Here is a 12930-nt window from a genome sequence, read left to right on the forward strand (position 1 = left end):
CCTCATGCTGTGAACCCCTGATATTTTTCAAAGATGTTGAATAAGTCACAGGACGAACAACTGGAAACTTTCAGCATGTTTCACTGGAAAAGTAATGCCCATTATTAATATAATTCTATTTAAATTATATAATCATAATATATTATTAATAGCCATTACATGCTGTTCTGTGGAGGATGTGGCTCTCTGAGTATGATGCCAAATCGCAGAACTTAGACCAATGGCTGGGGGTTTGAGGAGAACAGTTTTAGCCAAATGTAAGAAAGAAGGCTGCATTTCTAGAGCTGTCCCGTAGCCTAACAGTCCATCCTGCGTGATGGCTCAAGGGCAAGGTGGTGTATTCCCCAACTCATCTCTCCAGTCTCTATGATCACAACAGGAAGATTTCTCTCTTCTTTCTTTTCTCTCTCTCTCCTCTCTTTCTTTTCTTCCTTCCTTCCTTCCTTACTTTCTTTCTTTCTTTCCTTCCTTCTTTTCAAGACAGGGTTTCACTGTGTAGCAGCTCTGGTTGTGCTAGAACTCACTCTGTAGACCTGGTGGCCTCGAACTCACAGAGACCTGCCCGCTTCTGCCTCCCGAGTGCTGGAACTAAAGGCATGTGCCACCATTGTCAGGCTTTCTCTTTCTTTGGTATGGAAAGTTGAGTTTATCCATTCTTTAATTCTTAATTTACTATCAGCATGAGTCTATAAAAAATCTTTTATTTTATTTCATTTAATTTATTTTTCTTCTTTCAGTTCCTAATTTCTACCCTAACACTCACCTCCTTCCACAAGAGCCACTTCTATACTTTTGATAGAATGTGTTGAATGTGGATGTCAAATACACAGCCCTGACTGTGTATTTCTGTACACAGTATGGTAGTATCCCTTTAGTTCTGTTATTACTTTGGTTCCTGAAATATTGTATGATTCTATTCCACAGCTTTAGGTGTACACCTCCATCTGACAGGCTGTGTTCCACAGTGTGTGTCTGTCACACTTTTGCTCACCTGTTCCTCTAGAAGTAGGCATTAAAGTAGGCACCAACTTCCTACTTCCACAAACAACATGGTTATGGTAGTCTTGCACGAGTGTGCTAGGGAATAGCGGGGAGTTCGTTAGACCAGATGGGTGGATCAAAATGTGCGCTCATATTTATTACATCATGAAGCCTATCATGTTGCTGTTTTTCCATATGCTTTGTGCTTTTCTGGTTCTTGTCTAGGAAGAAGTCCTTCCCCATTCCAAGGTCATGAAAAAACTGATGCTACATTTTCTTCTATTTTTTTTTATATTTTTTTGCTTTTACTCTTTACATTTAGGGGCTGCAAGTATTACAGCTCCAGAGTGAAAGGTATTCTGACTTGTCTGGCAGTCAGGCTATACCTGCAGCTGTGAAGGGAGGTGTCCTGGATACCTACAGCTGTGAGGAAAAAGGTATCCTGACTTGTCAGGAAGTCAGGCTCTACCTGAAGCTTGGGTATGGTGGAGGATAGTCTCCCCACAGGATGTAGCAATCCTGCTCCTCTCAGAAAGAGAGCCATTACACCTGAGCTCTGCTCTGCAACCCCTGCCCCTTCAAAGAGAGCTTCTCAGCAGAGGTATCGGTTTCTTGGGCTGCTCTGTTCTTCTCAGCTCCCACCCAAGATGTGACTTCTCCTTGGCTCTGCTAAAGGGGAAAGCCCTGCAGAAATGTAGCAATCTGCTCTGGCTCCAGTGAGAAGTTGTTACTTCTGCTCTGCTCCCCTTGAGGGAGCTTCCCAGCAGAAACATCCCTTTCTTCTGCCCTGCTCTGATTCCAAGGGAGCTTCCCAGCAGAGACTCTGCTCCTCCCTGGTGAAAGAAGATCTTCACCCGAAACTATTTTAAGAAAGAGCTTGAGAGGCTGGAGAGGTGGCTCAGGATTTAGGAGCACTTGCTGATCTTGTAGAAGACCTGGGTTCGATCCTCAGCACCCACAGGGGGCTCACAACCATCTGAAACTCCAGTTCCAGGGGTCCTGATGCCCTCTTCTGACCTCTGTGAGTTCCTGCACCCACATAGCACACACACACACACACACACACACACACACACACACACACACACACACACACACACCAAATATTTTTTTAAAAAAGAAAGATATTTGGGAAGGAGGAATCCAGGAGAATGGCTACCTCTGCCAGAGTGGAGAAGAACAGCTGATAACTGAACAAGCAGAGGGGCTTACATAGGGCTTCTTAGGGGTGGAGTTTTTCCAGGGAGATTTTCATGGAGGGAATTAGTCAGATTTTGATCCCGTTGAGCTCAGACAAGCTCAGACTGGCTAGTTTTCCTGCCCAGGGATTGGTTGGTTTCATGTTCAGTTGGTCAGGGACAAATTTGGCTCTGGTTTCAGGGCCAAACTGTTTTTTTTTTCACTGCCCCTTTCAGCCTTTTGGCTCTAGTTTCAGGGCCAGGGAGGGTTTCTTTCACTGGCTCTGGGTCCAGGGCCAAAGTGTGTTTCTTTGGCTCCGGTTTCAAGACCAAAGTGTTTCTCTGACTGGCTCTGGTTTCAGGGCCAAGGTGGGTTTCTTTGGCTAGTCCTTTTACCCTACAGGGGTTAACAATACTGAGAGGATTTCCTCTTTTTCACTGACACATATCCAGTGTCCAGAAAAGTCTTCCACACATAGTAGATACTCAATAAGTTTCTGTTGAATAAATGATGAATTTAGGTGTAATCTTTGCATATCATAAGAGGTATGAACCCAGCTTTACTTTTCTTCAAATCTATTAAGCCAGTTTTCACATTTCACTAGTAGAAGCCCTCCTAGTTAGTAATCCATCTTAGTAATGGATCTGCTTAGTAATCCATCTCTTCCCTACTCTGATTTATGACTCCTTCATTACATAATATTACAATAGTCTCAGTACTCTGGCTTTGTGATGTCTTACCTCTTTGCCTTAATAATATATGGTGTATTGCCTGCTTTCTAGGACAAGTACCTTCTCCTATCTTTTCAAAACTATCTTAGCTATTCACGAATCTTCCAATACATTTTATATTATATGTTAACTTGCTCGAGATATCGTGGTAGAATTTTGAATGAAACTGCCATTGTCTTATAATTAGGAAAGAAATGGACATCCTTGAGATATTTTCTTATACATAAATATGCTCCCTGCATTTACCCGCTCATCTTTGGTGGATTGTAAAGGAGTTAGTGTTGGGGGATATTTAATCACACTGTGAACCTCGAGTTTGCATTTGAATTAATTAAATAAAATTAACCTTGGGTCAGGAGGCTGAGTTAGCAACTAGTTGACAGAAAATAATAATAGAGCATTAGTGGGCATCTGGAAGAGATGAAGAGACACATTGGAAATAGTAGGGAGGAATTTTGAGGGCATTTGTTTGTTTGTTTGTTTTAGTGGAGGAGAAGGATGTGCTTTGGGGGAGACACCAGCAAGGAGAGAAGATTTGCTAGTTGCTACTCAATCTCTCTGAGCTAGCAGGTTTTCACCCCAGCCTTTGAGTCTTGAGTTTTATTTATAAATAGAACAATAGAGATTTAGTTAAAGCTGCCTTTAGTGGCAGTGGCAAAGCCAGTGCCTATGAGAAAAGAATTCCTACCAGATCACTACCAAGAAGCAGGCAGGTAACTGCAGAGTCACAATTGCTGGCTGAAATAGCAGTAGGTTAAGGTGCAGCCACTGTGCCAAAGAAAAAACTACAAGTTCCAAATTTTTACCATACAGGCTTTGTATGTTCCATTAATTAAGAATTAATTCCTAGCTGGGCGGTGGTGGCGCACACCTTTAATCCCAGCACTCGGGAGGCAGAGCCAGGTGGATCTCTGTGAGTTCGAGGCCAGCCTGGTCTCCAAAGCGAGTTCCAGGAAAGGCGCAAAGCTACACAGAGAAACCCTGTCTCAAAAAAAAAAAAAAAAAAAAAAAAAGGAAAAGAAAAGAATTAATTCCTTTTTTTTTTCTCTTTGAAACAGAGTTTCTCTGTGTAGCCTTGGCTGTCCTAGAAATTTGCTCTGTAGACTAGGCTGCCCTTGGACTCACAGAGATCCACCTGCCTCTGCCTCCCAAGTGCTGGGATGAAAAGCATACATGACCACCTGGCTAAGAATTAATTCTTAAGGTATTAATTCTTTTCAGTTGCCGTAAATTGCATCTCATAGTTGATTACTTTTCTACTAGTTTACGATAGTACCAGAACATTTTCTCACTAGACTTACTAACTTACCTGTTGGCTCTGTTTTTGTCCTGTGTAAATTTCTTTTGGGGTGTATTTAATAACATTTTGTTCTCTTTCTTTTCAGTACTGATGTGTCCTTTTTTTTTAGGTTTATTTCATTGGCTAGGGCTCCTACTATACATTAAGTCCTAGTCATGATAATGGACACTCTTGTGTTCTGTGCAGTATTTGGGGGATTTGAATGGGAATGGTTCCTATAGGCTCATAAATTTGAATTCTTGCTTCCCATTGGTAAAACTGTTTGGATTAGGAGGTGTGGCCTTTTGGAGGAGGTGTGTCACTAGGGGTGGGCTTTAAGGTTCCAAAAGCATTGTGCCCTTCCCAGTGTGCTTGCCTCCTTCTGTCTGGATCAGGATGTGAGCTCTTAGCTGCTTCCACCACCATGTTTCTGCTAGGCCATCACAGACTCTAAATGTCAGACATTGTAAGCCCATTTAAACACTTTTATAAGATGACTTGGTCATGGTGTTCTGTCACAGCAACAGAAAAGTAACTAAAACAGGAATGGTTAAAAAATGTTCTCAATTTAAGCATATTGTTATAGGTTTTTCAGTAGTTTTAATCAAGGCCATTTTAGGATTTTTACATGAAAAATTTTGAATTTTTTTTGCATTTATTGAGATTAGCACGTTCTTTTTTTATCTTCAATGCATTATGAAGTTTAGTCACTACAATGAATGAAATAGCTATCATGCCATGCTTGCATTGGGGTAACTTCATATATGATATTTTAATAAATTATTAAATTTCATGAGTTAATTTCTAAGATTTTTACACTAAAATTCATAAAACTGTATTTGTTACTTTCCTTGTTACTGGGAGGACAAACTATCTGACAGAAGTAACCTCAAGGGGAAAAGGACTGTTTTGGCTCCTGACCCCAGAAGTTTAGTTTGTCACAGCATGGAAGACATGGCAATAAGAGCGTGCCATGGTGGGTCTTCACACCGGGGAGATCAGGACATGGAGAAAGTGGGACCAGAAGCAAAGCTGGGCCATCCATAACCCTCAAAGCCTCCACCATCCAGGCCCTACAACCTCCCAGGATAGTGCTACCAACTGGGGAGCGGGTGGGTGTTCAAATACACGAGCCTGGGGCTGGAGAGATGGCTCAGTGGTTAAAGTCAATGGCTACTCTTCCCAAGGACCCGGGTTTGATTCCCAGCACTCATGAACTGTATGTAGCTTCAGTTCCCAGGGATTCAATACCTTCTTTTGACCTTTATGGGTGCCATGCTTACATATGGTATGTAGACATATATGTAGGCAAAAACACCCATACACACACACACACACACACACACACACACACACACACACACACACACATTATCTTTAAGAAAATAAAGTAAACCAACAAAACATATGAGTCCATTGGGTTGTTTCAGATCCAAACCATAATACAGCAAATAGATGAATTAAAGTCTTCCACCTTTTCCTATTTTTGAAAATAATTTTGCAAGGTCAGGATTAGCTGTTTCTTAAAAATTTTGGTATTCTCTTAGCCAGGCGGTGGTGGCACATGCCTTCAATCCCAGCATTCCAGAGGCAGAGGCAGGCGGATCTCTGATCTCTGGGGTGGAGGACAACCTGGTCTACAGAGTGAGTTCCAGGACAACCAGGGCTACACAGAGAAACACTGTCTCAAATAAAGCAAAAACAATTAGTATTTTCTTGTAAATTTAAGTTTGATCCTTTCATGAAGAGAAGACTTTTTATTACTATAATAAAATAAATATTATTTTATTTTATTATGATAAAGAATAATTATTGAACTGGGCGGTGGTGGCGCACGCCTTTAATCCCAGCACTCAGGAAGCAGAGGCAGGATGATTTCTGTGAGTTCGAGGCCAGCCTGGTCTACAGAACTAGCTCCAGGACAGCCAGGACTGTTACAAAGAGAAACCCTGTCTCTAAAAACAAAGCAAAAAAATTATTGCTTTATTAAATTATTTACCAGTGTTGTCTTTTGTTTTTGCAGTGATTTTTCCATTTTCCCCATAATGGTTGACATTTCATTTCCATTGACATCTCCTTTTTATTATTTTAATGCTCCTTTTGCACCTACAGACCTATCTCCTTCATTACTCTTTATCTTACTTCTTTCTCTTTTATATTAATCAAGTTTATCTTAGTCCTTTCAAGGCCAGACTTTTGTTTTGCTGTTCTTTTGGCTTTTGTTACTATTTTTAATTATTCCTTATTAACAGGTTTCCCATCCATGGGGGCACCTAAATTGCTATTTGCTATTTTCTTCACTATTTGCTATTTTCTGATATACTTACTTATATATTTGTTTTACTTACCCATTCATTTGTATTTATTTGGAATCGAAGTCTTGCTGTGTAGCTCTGGCTAGCCTGGTACTCACGATGTAGCCCAAGTTGGCCTCAGACTGGTGGCAACTTACTCCTTTCCATTTACTGTCCTTTTATTTTTTTCCCTCCTTTTCAGCTACCTATTGAGAAGATCAAGTTTATTTCTTTTAATATGAAGGCCCTATTAGAGTGTTTTGGTTTACCCAAAACTCATTATGACCTATATTTCTGTTTTTCTCTACAATACCGTAAGGATATCAATTGTTACAATTGAACAAATCCTCATTTTCTTGTGACCATCAGCTATCCCACCTGGTTTTCTAATATTATCTAAAATTCAGCCCATTCATTTTGTATCCTTTATCACTTAAATGACAGTGAACCTCTGAGGCAATCACCCGTTCTTTCTTCTTACGCATCTCAAAGCACACAGTGTCCTCTCAACTTTAATGGTTTGCTAATGTGTTTACTTCAAGGGGATTTCTGTATCCTGGCAAATTTTCAGTGTTCTCATTAGAGCTGATCTTTGAGTGGGAAGCCTTCTTTGGTCTTGAATGCTTTATAATGTCTTTTAGACTTTACACTGTTTAGACATTGCGATAGTTGAACTAAATAGCCAGTAGTAGATTCCAACCTCACAACGTCAACATGCTAAGTCATCAATCAGCCTCTTTAGCTTTGTGCATGGGCATCTTACCATGAAAGCATGTCAAATGGATTTTCCTTCACAGCTGATTTTTTTCCTGGAAAGTTAAAGGATGGTTTGTTTTTATGATCTTAAATTCCATGATGTAACGTGTCCAGTTGTAGAGTGTTTTAAAAATATTCTCTCTCTCTCTCTCTCTCTCTCTCTCTCTCTCTCTCTCTCTCTCTCAAAACTCTGTACATCATTTGATTCTCAGGACCTCAAATTTTTGGAGACCCCCAGTCTCTGTCAACAGGTCATCCCTATGTAGCTGAGGCTGCCCTGGAACTTGCTAGGTAGCCCAAGCGGCTCTCAAATTGCAGATTGCCTCATGCAGGCATTATAGGACAGCATGACCTGACCACTCCAGGTCATGCTGGAAAGAAGGGAATAAAACCTACACTTTCATTCAAAGATTTTCTTTCTGATTATTTTATCTCCCCACCTAGAAGGTCTGGTTAAGAAGTATCATCACTTTTAATTTTTTCCTCCAAAAACTACTTATGCTAAGACAAATGAGCTTAGCATACATACAAGCAACTCTAGGCAGAGGGCAGCATTTCTTAATGCCATTTTTGTCACAAAAAATCTTCCTTTTGTGGAAGGGATGAGAAGCTGCAATCCTAAATCGATCCACAAGGGGTCAGCCAGCCATCAAGAAAACTAGGACCATGAGGGTTTTTGTTTTGTTTTGTTTCAAGTGCTGTTGAGTAACCATGGTAGCTGCAAAACCTGAAGGATTTCTTTGGCGGGTATTTGCCAAGCAGGACTCAGCACCCAGTTAAATAACTCCAGGGTCAATAACCAGATAAGTGCCTAAGCCAGCCCTCTCCGAGTTCGTAGCAGAAGTACTCCTGCCTCTCTATTCCGGCCACTCTTCTGCAAGTGGAAATGCTTGCATTTCAGAGTGGATTCTTACTAACATAACGTAACTCCCTTAAGAATGAGTGTTTGGGGGCTGGAGAGATGGCTCAGTGGTTGAGAGAACTGGCTGCTCTTCCAGAGGACTGGATTCAATTCCCAGAACCCACATGGCAGCTCACAACTGTCTGTAACTCCAGTTCCAGTGCATTCAAGACCCTCACAGATGGCAAAACAGCAACACACATAAAATACAAATAAATAATTTTTAAAAAATGAATGTTTTGTGGAGACACTAACATCGACTTTGTTACTGACAGACATTAAAACTTTGACCGGAGATATCTAGAAAACAAGTATAAGGACCCTTGCTGCGAAGGATTACTGTGGGTATTCCATGAGACTCCTTCCTAGCACCATTTTAAAAACATAGTCTGCTGTTTCCTCTTCTGGAAAACGAGGGGCAGAAGAGAGGGTCTCCAGGGTCTCTAAATTCCCATTCTGAATGAATGTTCAGTGTTCAGGAAAACTGCATTTATCCTTGGAGAAGGCCAAACTAAAAAAGGTATTTCTGGGCCATGACTCGTTCCCGGACTTGTTTACTAGCTGATGTGATGGAAACACACAGAGCCATGGGTGGCAGTGAAGAGGGAGCAATCCCCCCCCACCCCCCATTTGAAAACCTTGGCCTTCAGGGCTAATTCTGCTTTTCATCAGTTGTAAGGTTCACTCCCTCCACCCCCACCCCAAGCCCCCACCAGTGCTGCTGAAATACCTCCTCTCAAGATATCAGAACTGATGGGATCATGTGTGGGGATTTTTCTGAACATAGTAAATGATTATGTGTCTGAAAAGTGGGCTTCCTAAGATTGCTTGTACAGTGTTACTGAGAAAAACAAAGGAAATGATGTGTGCAAATTGATCAGAACAATTGCTGGGCTATACAGACGCTTGGGAGACTACAATTAAGCTCCAATGAATGTCTAGAATGACAAAAGGGAGTATGAAGAACTGGAGCTCAGGGGTGTAAGCATCTCTCTGGCATCAGCAGGTGCCTAGCATTCCTTCATTAGATGGAGCATTAGCACGTTTCTGGGTACTCTGCGGCAAGGTGGCGTCTGTCCATCCAGGGAGCAGAGTTAACAAAGGCTCTGGACTGACATAAATGAGCTTCTTATTGGCCCATTAGTCAGTTTCCCTTTTGAGCACGGCCTCCCATAGTCCCCTGTGCTGTGACTAACCAGGCCCAGGAAGGCGGCTCCAGACAGAGACACTGAGGAAGACAGCCTGAAGCAGCAGCGTTTGCCTAGTGCCTACTCCAAACCCAGGTAAGCTCAGCTCATCTGCCCCACACAAATCAAATTTAGTTCCCGTCAAGCCTATCTTTCCTAAGTCCCTGCAACATGCCAGGAACATGTGGAAACTGAGGAGCTCTATGTGAAGATGGTTTGACCCCTGCCCCAAAGCCCTCAGAGGCTTGCAGAGAGACACAGAAGGCCGCACTGCTCTGCAAACCACATGGGGGACACGTGATCAAAACTACGGGGTGCTGTGGGAGGGGGGGCATGGTGGGGTAGGGTGCGGTGCGGTTTGAATGTAAATACTCCCCATGTTTAAATGTTTGGATACTTGGTCCCCAGCTGATGGCACTATCTGGGAAGGTAGAGCTCAGCCTGGTTGGAACTCATGATTTCACATGCAAAGCACAACAGGATGGGGGCAGGGCAGGCAACCCAGAGGGAGGGCAAAGCACCAGTGGGAATGTGAAGGATGAGTTATCATGGCCTGGTAACATCAGAGGGAAGGAAGGTGTGAGACTAGACGAGGCAGCTGTGGAGGCGAATGCCTATAATCCCAGCACTTGGGAGGCCAAGGCAGGACGATTGCAAATTCAAGCCTAGCCTAGGCTATATAGTAAAATCCCCTCTCAAAAAAAAAAACAAAAACAAAAACAAAAAACAAAAAAAACCAAAAAACTAAAAACAAAGGCAGAGAAGCAATTCTGGGTGATTGGGGTTCTGGGGTTCTGGGGTACAGATGGAACAGTGGCATGCAAACCTGGAAGGGAAGGAGGGCTGGGCAGAGGATGGTCTAGGGTACAGAGGACCACTGACAGCTGACTCCTGGTCTCACGGCAAGGCCACAGGCCTGGTCACAGTGTATATGACCCACAGTCATCAGCTGATAGAGAGAGGCCTGGCCAAGGCCTGTGTTCCCACAGACCAATACCGCATCTCTAAAGACAGCTCCCCCAAAAAGCCTCACCAACTACAGAGTGTCCTCCAGCTCTGCTGACTCTTCCAGACAGAGGACCCAGGACTGAGCTGAGCCAGGAAGACTAATCGGAAAAGACTTTACCCAGAACCAGGAGGTACCTGGGAAGCTGATGTGAGACTGGGTCTGCGCATTGTAGGCACAAGGACCTCATCAATGGTGCTTAAGTCTCAAGTCCTTCACAGGGCTGATGGGATTGACTTCCCTCTGCCACAGAAGTCCAGGCTGCTCCTTTTACTAGCCTTCAGTGCCTGGGACAATCCCAAACCTCCTGGGGAATTGTGAGTTGGCCCACAGTGTGGGCTGAACACTTGGATGTGTTTGAACATCAGACTGAGCCAACTAGAATTACATAAGAAGCAGAAGCTTGGGAGAGATAAGGTGGCAAACGGAGGGATGTTTTTAAGAAAGGAGGTAGTCAAGCAGATGGCACTGGAAATAGATCACTGTTGAAACAGTGAAAGGAGGTGGGGGGAGCTACAGTTTGTTGGTAGGTTTTATTTGTAGGCCTTTTTCTTTTCCTATAGCAAAGGAAAACACAGGCCACGTTTCCCCGCGCCATGTAACCAACATAAATCTTAAGCAACTCCCACGAGAGAGAATGCAGTCTGCTGTATTCGAGTTGGTCCTTAAATATTTCTTCAGGACTGTGTTCCCTGTCTGTATTAATAACCAAGTTTCCTGGGGGTAGAGCTGCCCCCAGGCTCCCTTGGGCTGGGCTATTCATCATGGCAGCAGCTGGAGATAAGCTGGACACAAAGACTTGAGTCTCAAGAGGGTCAGTCCCTAGATACGGAAAGTGGAGGAATTTTCTCATTAGTAGGAAGTCTGTGGTGGGAAGTCTGGGCTTTCATCATGTGTCCCTGGTGCAAATGGCAGCCGGGAGGAAGGCTCACTGGAGGGGTAAAGACCTCCACAGGGCTTTCACTGGACAATGGGAAGCTTCCAAAGTGAGCTTTTCTTGGGAGATGAAAAAGCAGACGTGCCCCTTGTACTTAGGGGGGTAGTGAGTCTGCCCACAGAAGCCACCTGTACTTGTTCCTACCCCCAGGAGAGCCATGGTGGGGTGCTTCACATGAGGCACTCTAAACCTGGGAGGGCCTTGTGGGAAGCACTGCTGAGTGACCTCAGGGACCCTGAGGACCAAAATCTCAGAGACAATCATTATGACCAGGCTGGGCTGGGAAACTCAGAGGCATGGGGTGGCAGGGAATGAAGAGACAATAACATACCTCAGAGGGATGTCAAAATTGGTGAGCAAATGGACCAAGAAGGAATTCCCTGAGTTTGGGACAGCCTCCTGGGCTGTTTAGAAGTGCTAATTCCATTCCATTTGAACATCAGCTGGGGTTCCCCACCAGCTTCTCACAGACCCTAGGAACAAAGGAGAGTTGTTAACAGCCTCCAGGAGACTGTCAATGTCCCTAGCAATTGCTGTAAACCCAGAGGAAATGGACATTCTTACAGTCGAAATTAACTGGCCTGTTTTGGGTGGTACTGCCATGCTCTTAGACACTGTGTTAACATAATATCTCCAGGGAAGGCATGGCATCCTCATCCACTGGCAACAGAGATGACCCAGTATCACTTGCCTCCAGTGTCTGGATAAAAATGCAGTTTAGGCCGGGCGGTGGTGGCGCACGCCTTTAATCCCAGCACTCGGGAGGCAGAGCCAGGCGGATCTCTGTGAGTTCGAGGCCAGCCTGGGCTACCAAGTGAGTTCCAGGAAAGGCGCAAAGCTACACAGAGAAACCCTGTCTCGAAAAAACAAACAAACAAACAAAATGCAGTTTAGTTTCTGGACCAGTGGTTCAGCTTAGAAGACAGCATTGAAAAAGTGTCATGTGCACACCCATTTCTACACTTAAAAATTTCCCTAAAATCTTTTTTCATAACCATTTCTGCATATTTGACTGTAGGCAAAAAACAAAACCAACCAACCAAAAAAACCAAAACCAACTTTGCACAGTGGTGGGAAAGGAGGGCATGTAATAGGCACATTTCACACCTGAATTGATGACAGAAGCAGATCCCCCAAACCATCCAATGGGAGAGTTTGCCTAAAGAATGGTCACCAGAGCACACACTTAAAGAAAAATGTTGCTATTGTAAGTATTTTCAATGCATTTTCCCATGCATGGAATACTGCTCGGTCGGGTTTTGTATTTCTCCTGCTTTCTTGGAATAATATAGCTGTGCCCCACAGTGGGGCAAGCAAGCTAGCTTAGAAAGCCCAGTTTTTCTCTTCTTTGCTACCTCTGGGAAAACACAATGAGATGCAGAAAAGGTCAGAGCCTTCACCCAACGTTGAGATGTTCCTGACACAGAACAAGGGAACCTCTACATGCTGGACTATAGACTCCAAACCCAGTTGAGTCAAGGCAGCAAATGAAAGGTCTAGACAGAAAGGCCCCTATCTTCCCCTCTGGCCATGTGAGTGGCTTGTGTGAACACTGTAGAAGCCCCGTTCCCTCTCTACCTTCTTCCTTTTGAGGAAGTCAAAGGCCTGACTAATTCTCTAGAACAATGGTTCCCAACCTTCCTAATGCTACAACGCTCTAATAAAGTTCCTCATGTTGT

This window comes from Peromyscus californicus, unplaced genomic scaffold, assembly GCF_007827085.1.
Source record: "Peromyscus californicus insignis strain IS unplaced genomic scaffold, ASM782708v3 Scaffold_14__1_contigs__length_90479793_seg_2, whole genome shotgun sequence".
In the NCBI taxonomy this organism is placed as follows: domain Eukaryota; kingdom Metazoa; phylum Chordata; class Mammalia; order Rodentia; family Cricetidae; genus Peromyscus; species Peromyscus californicus.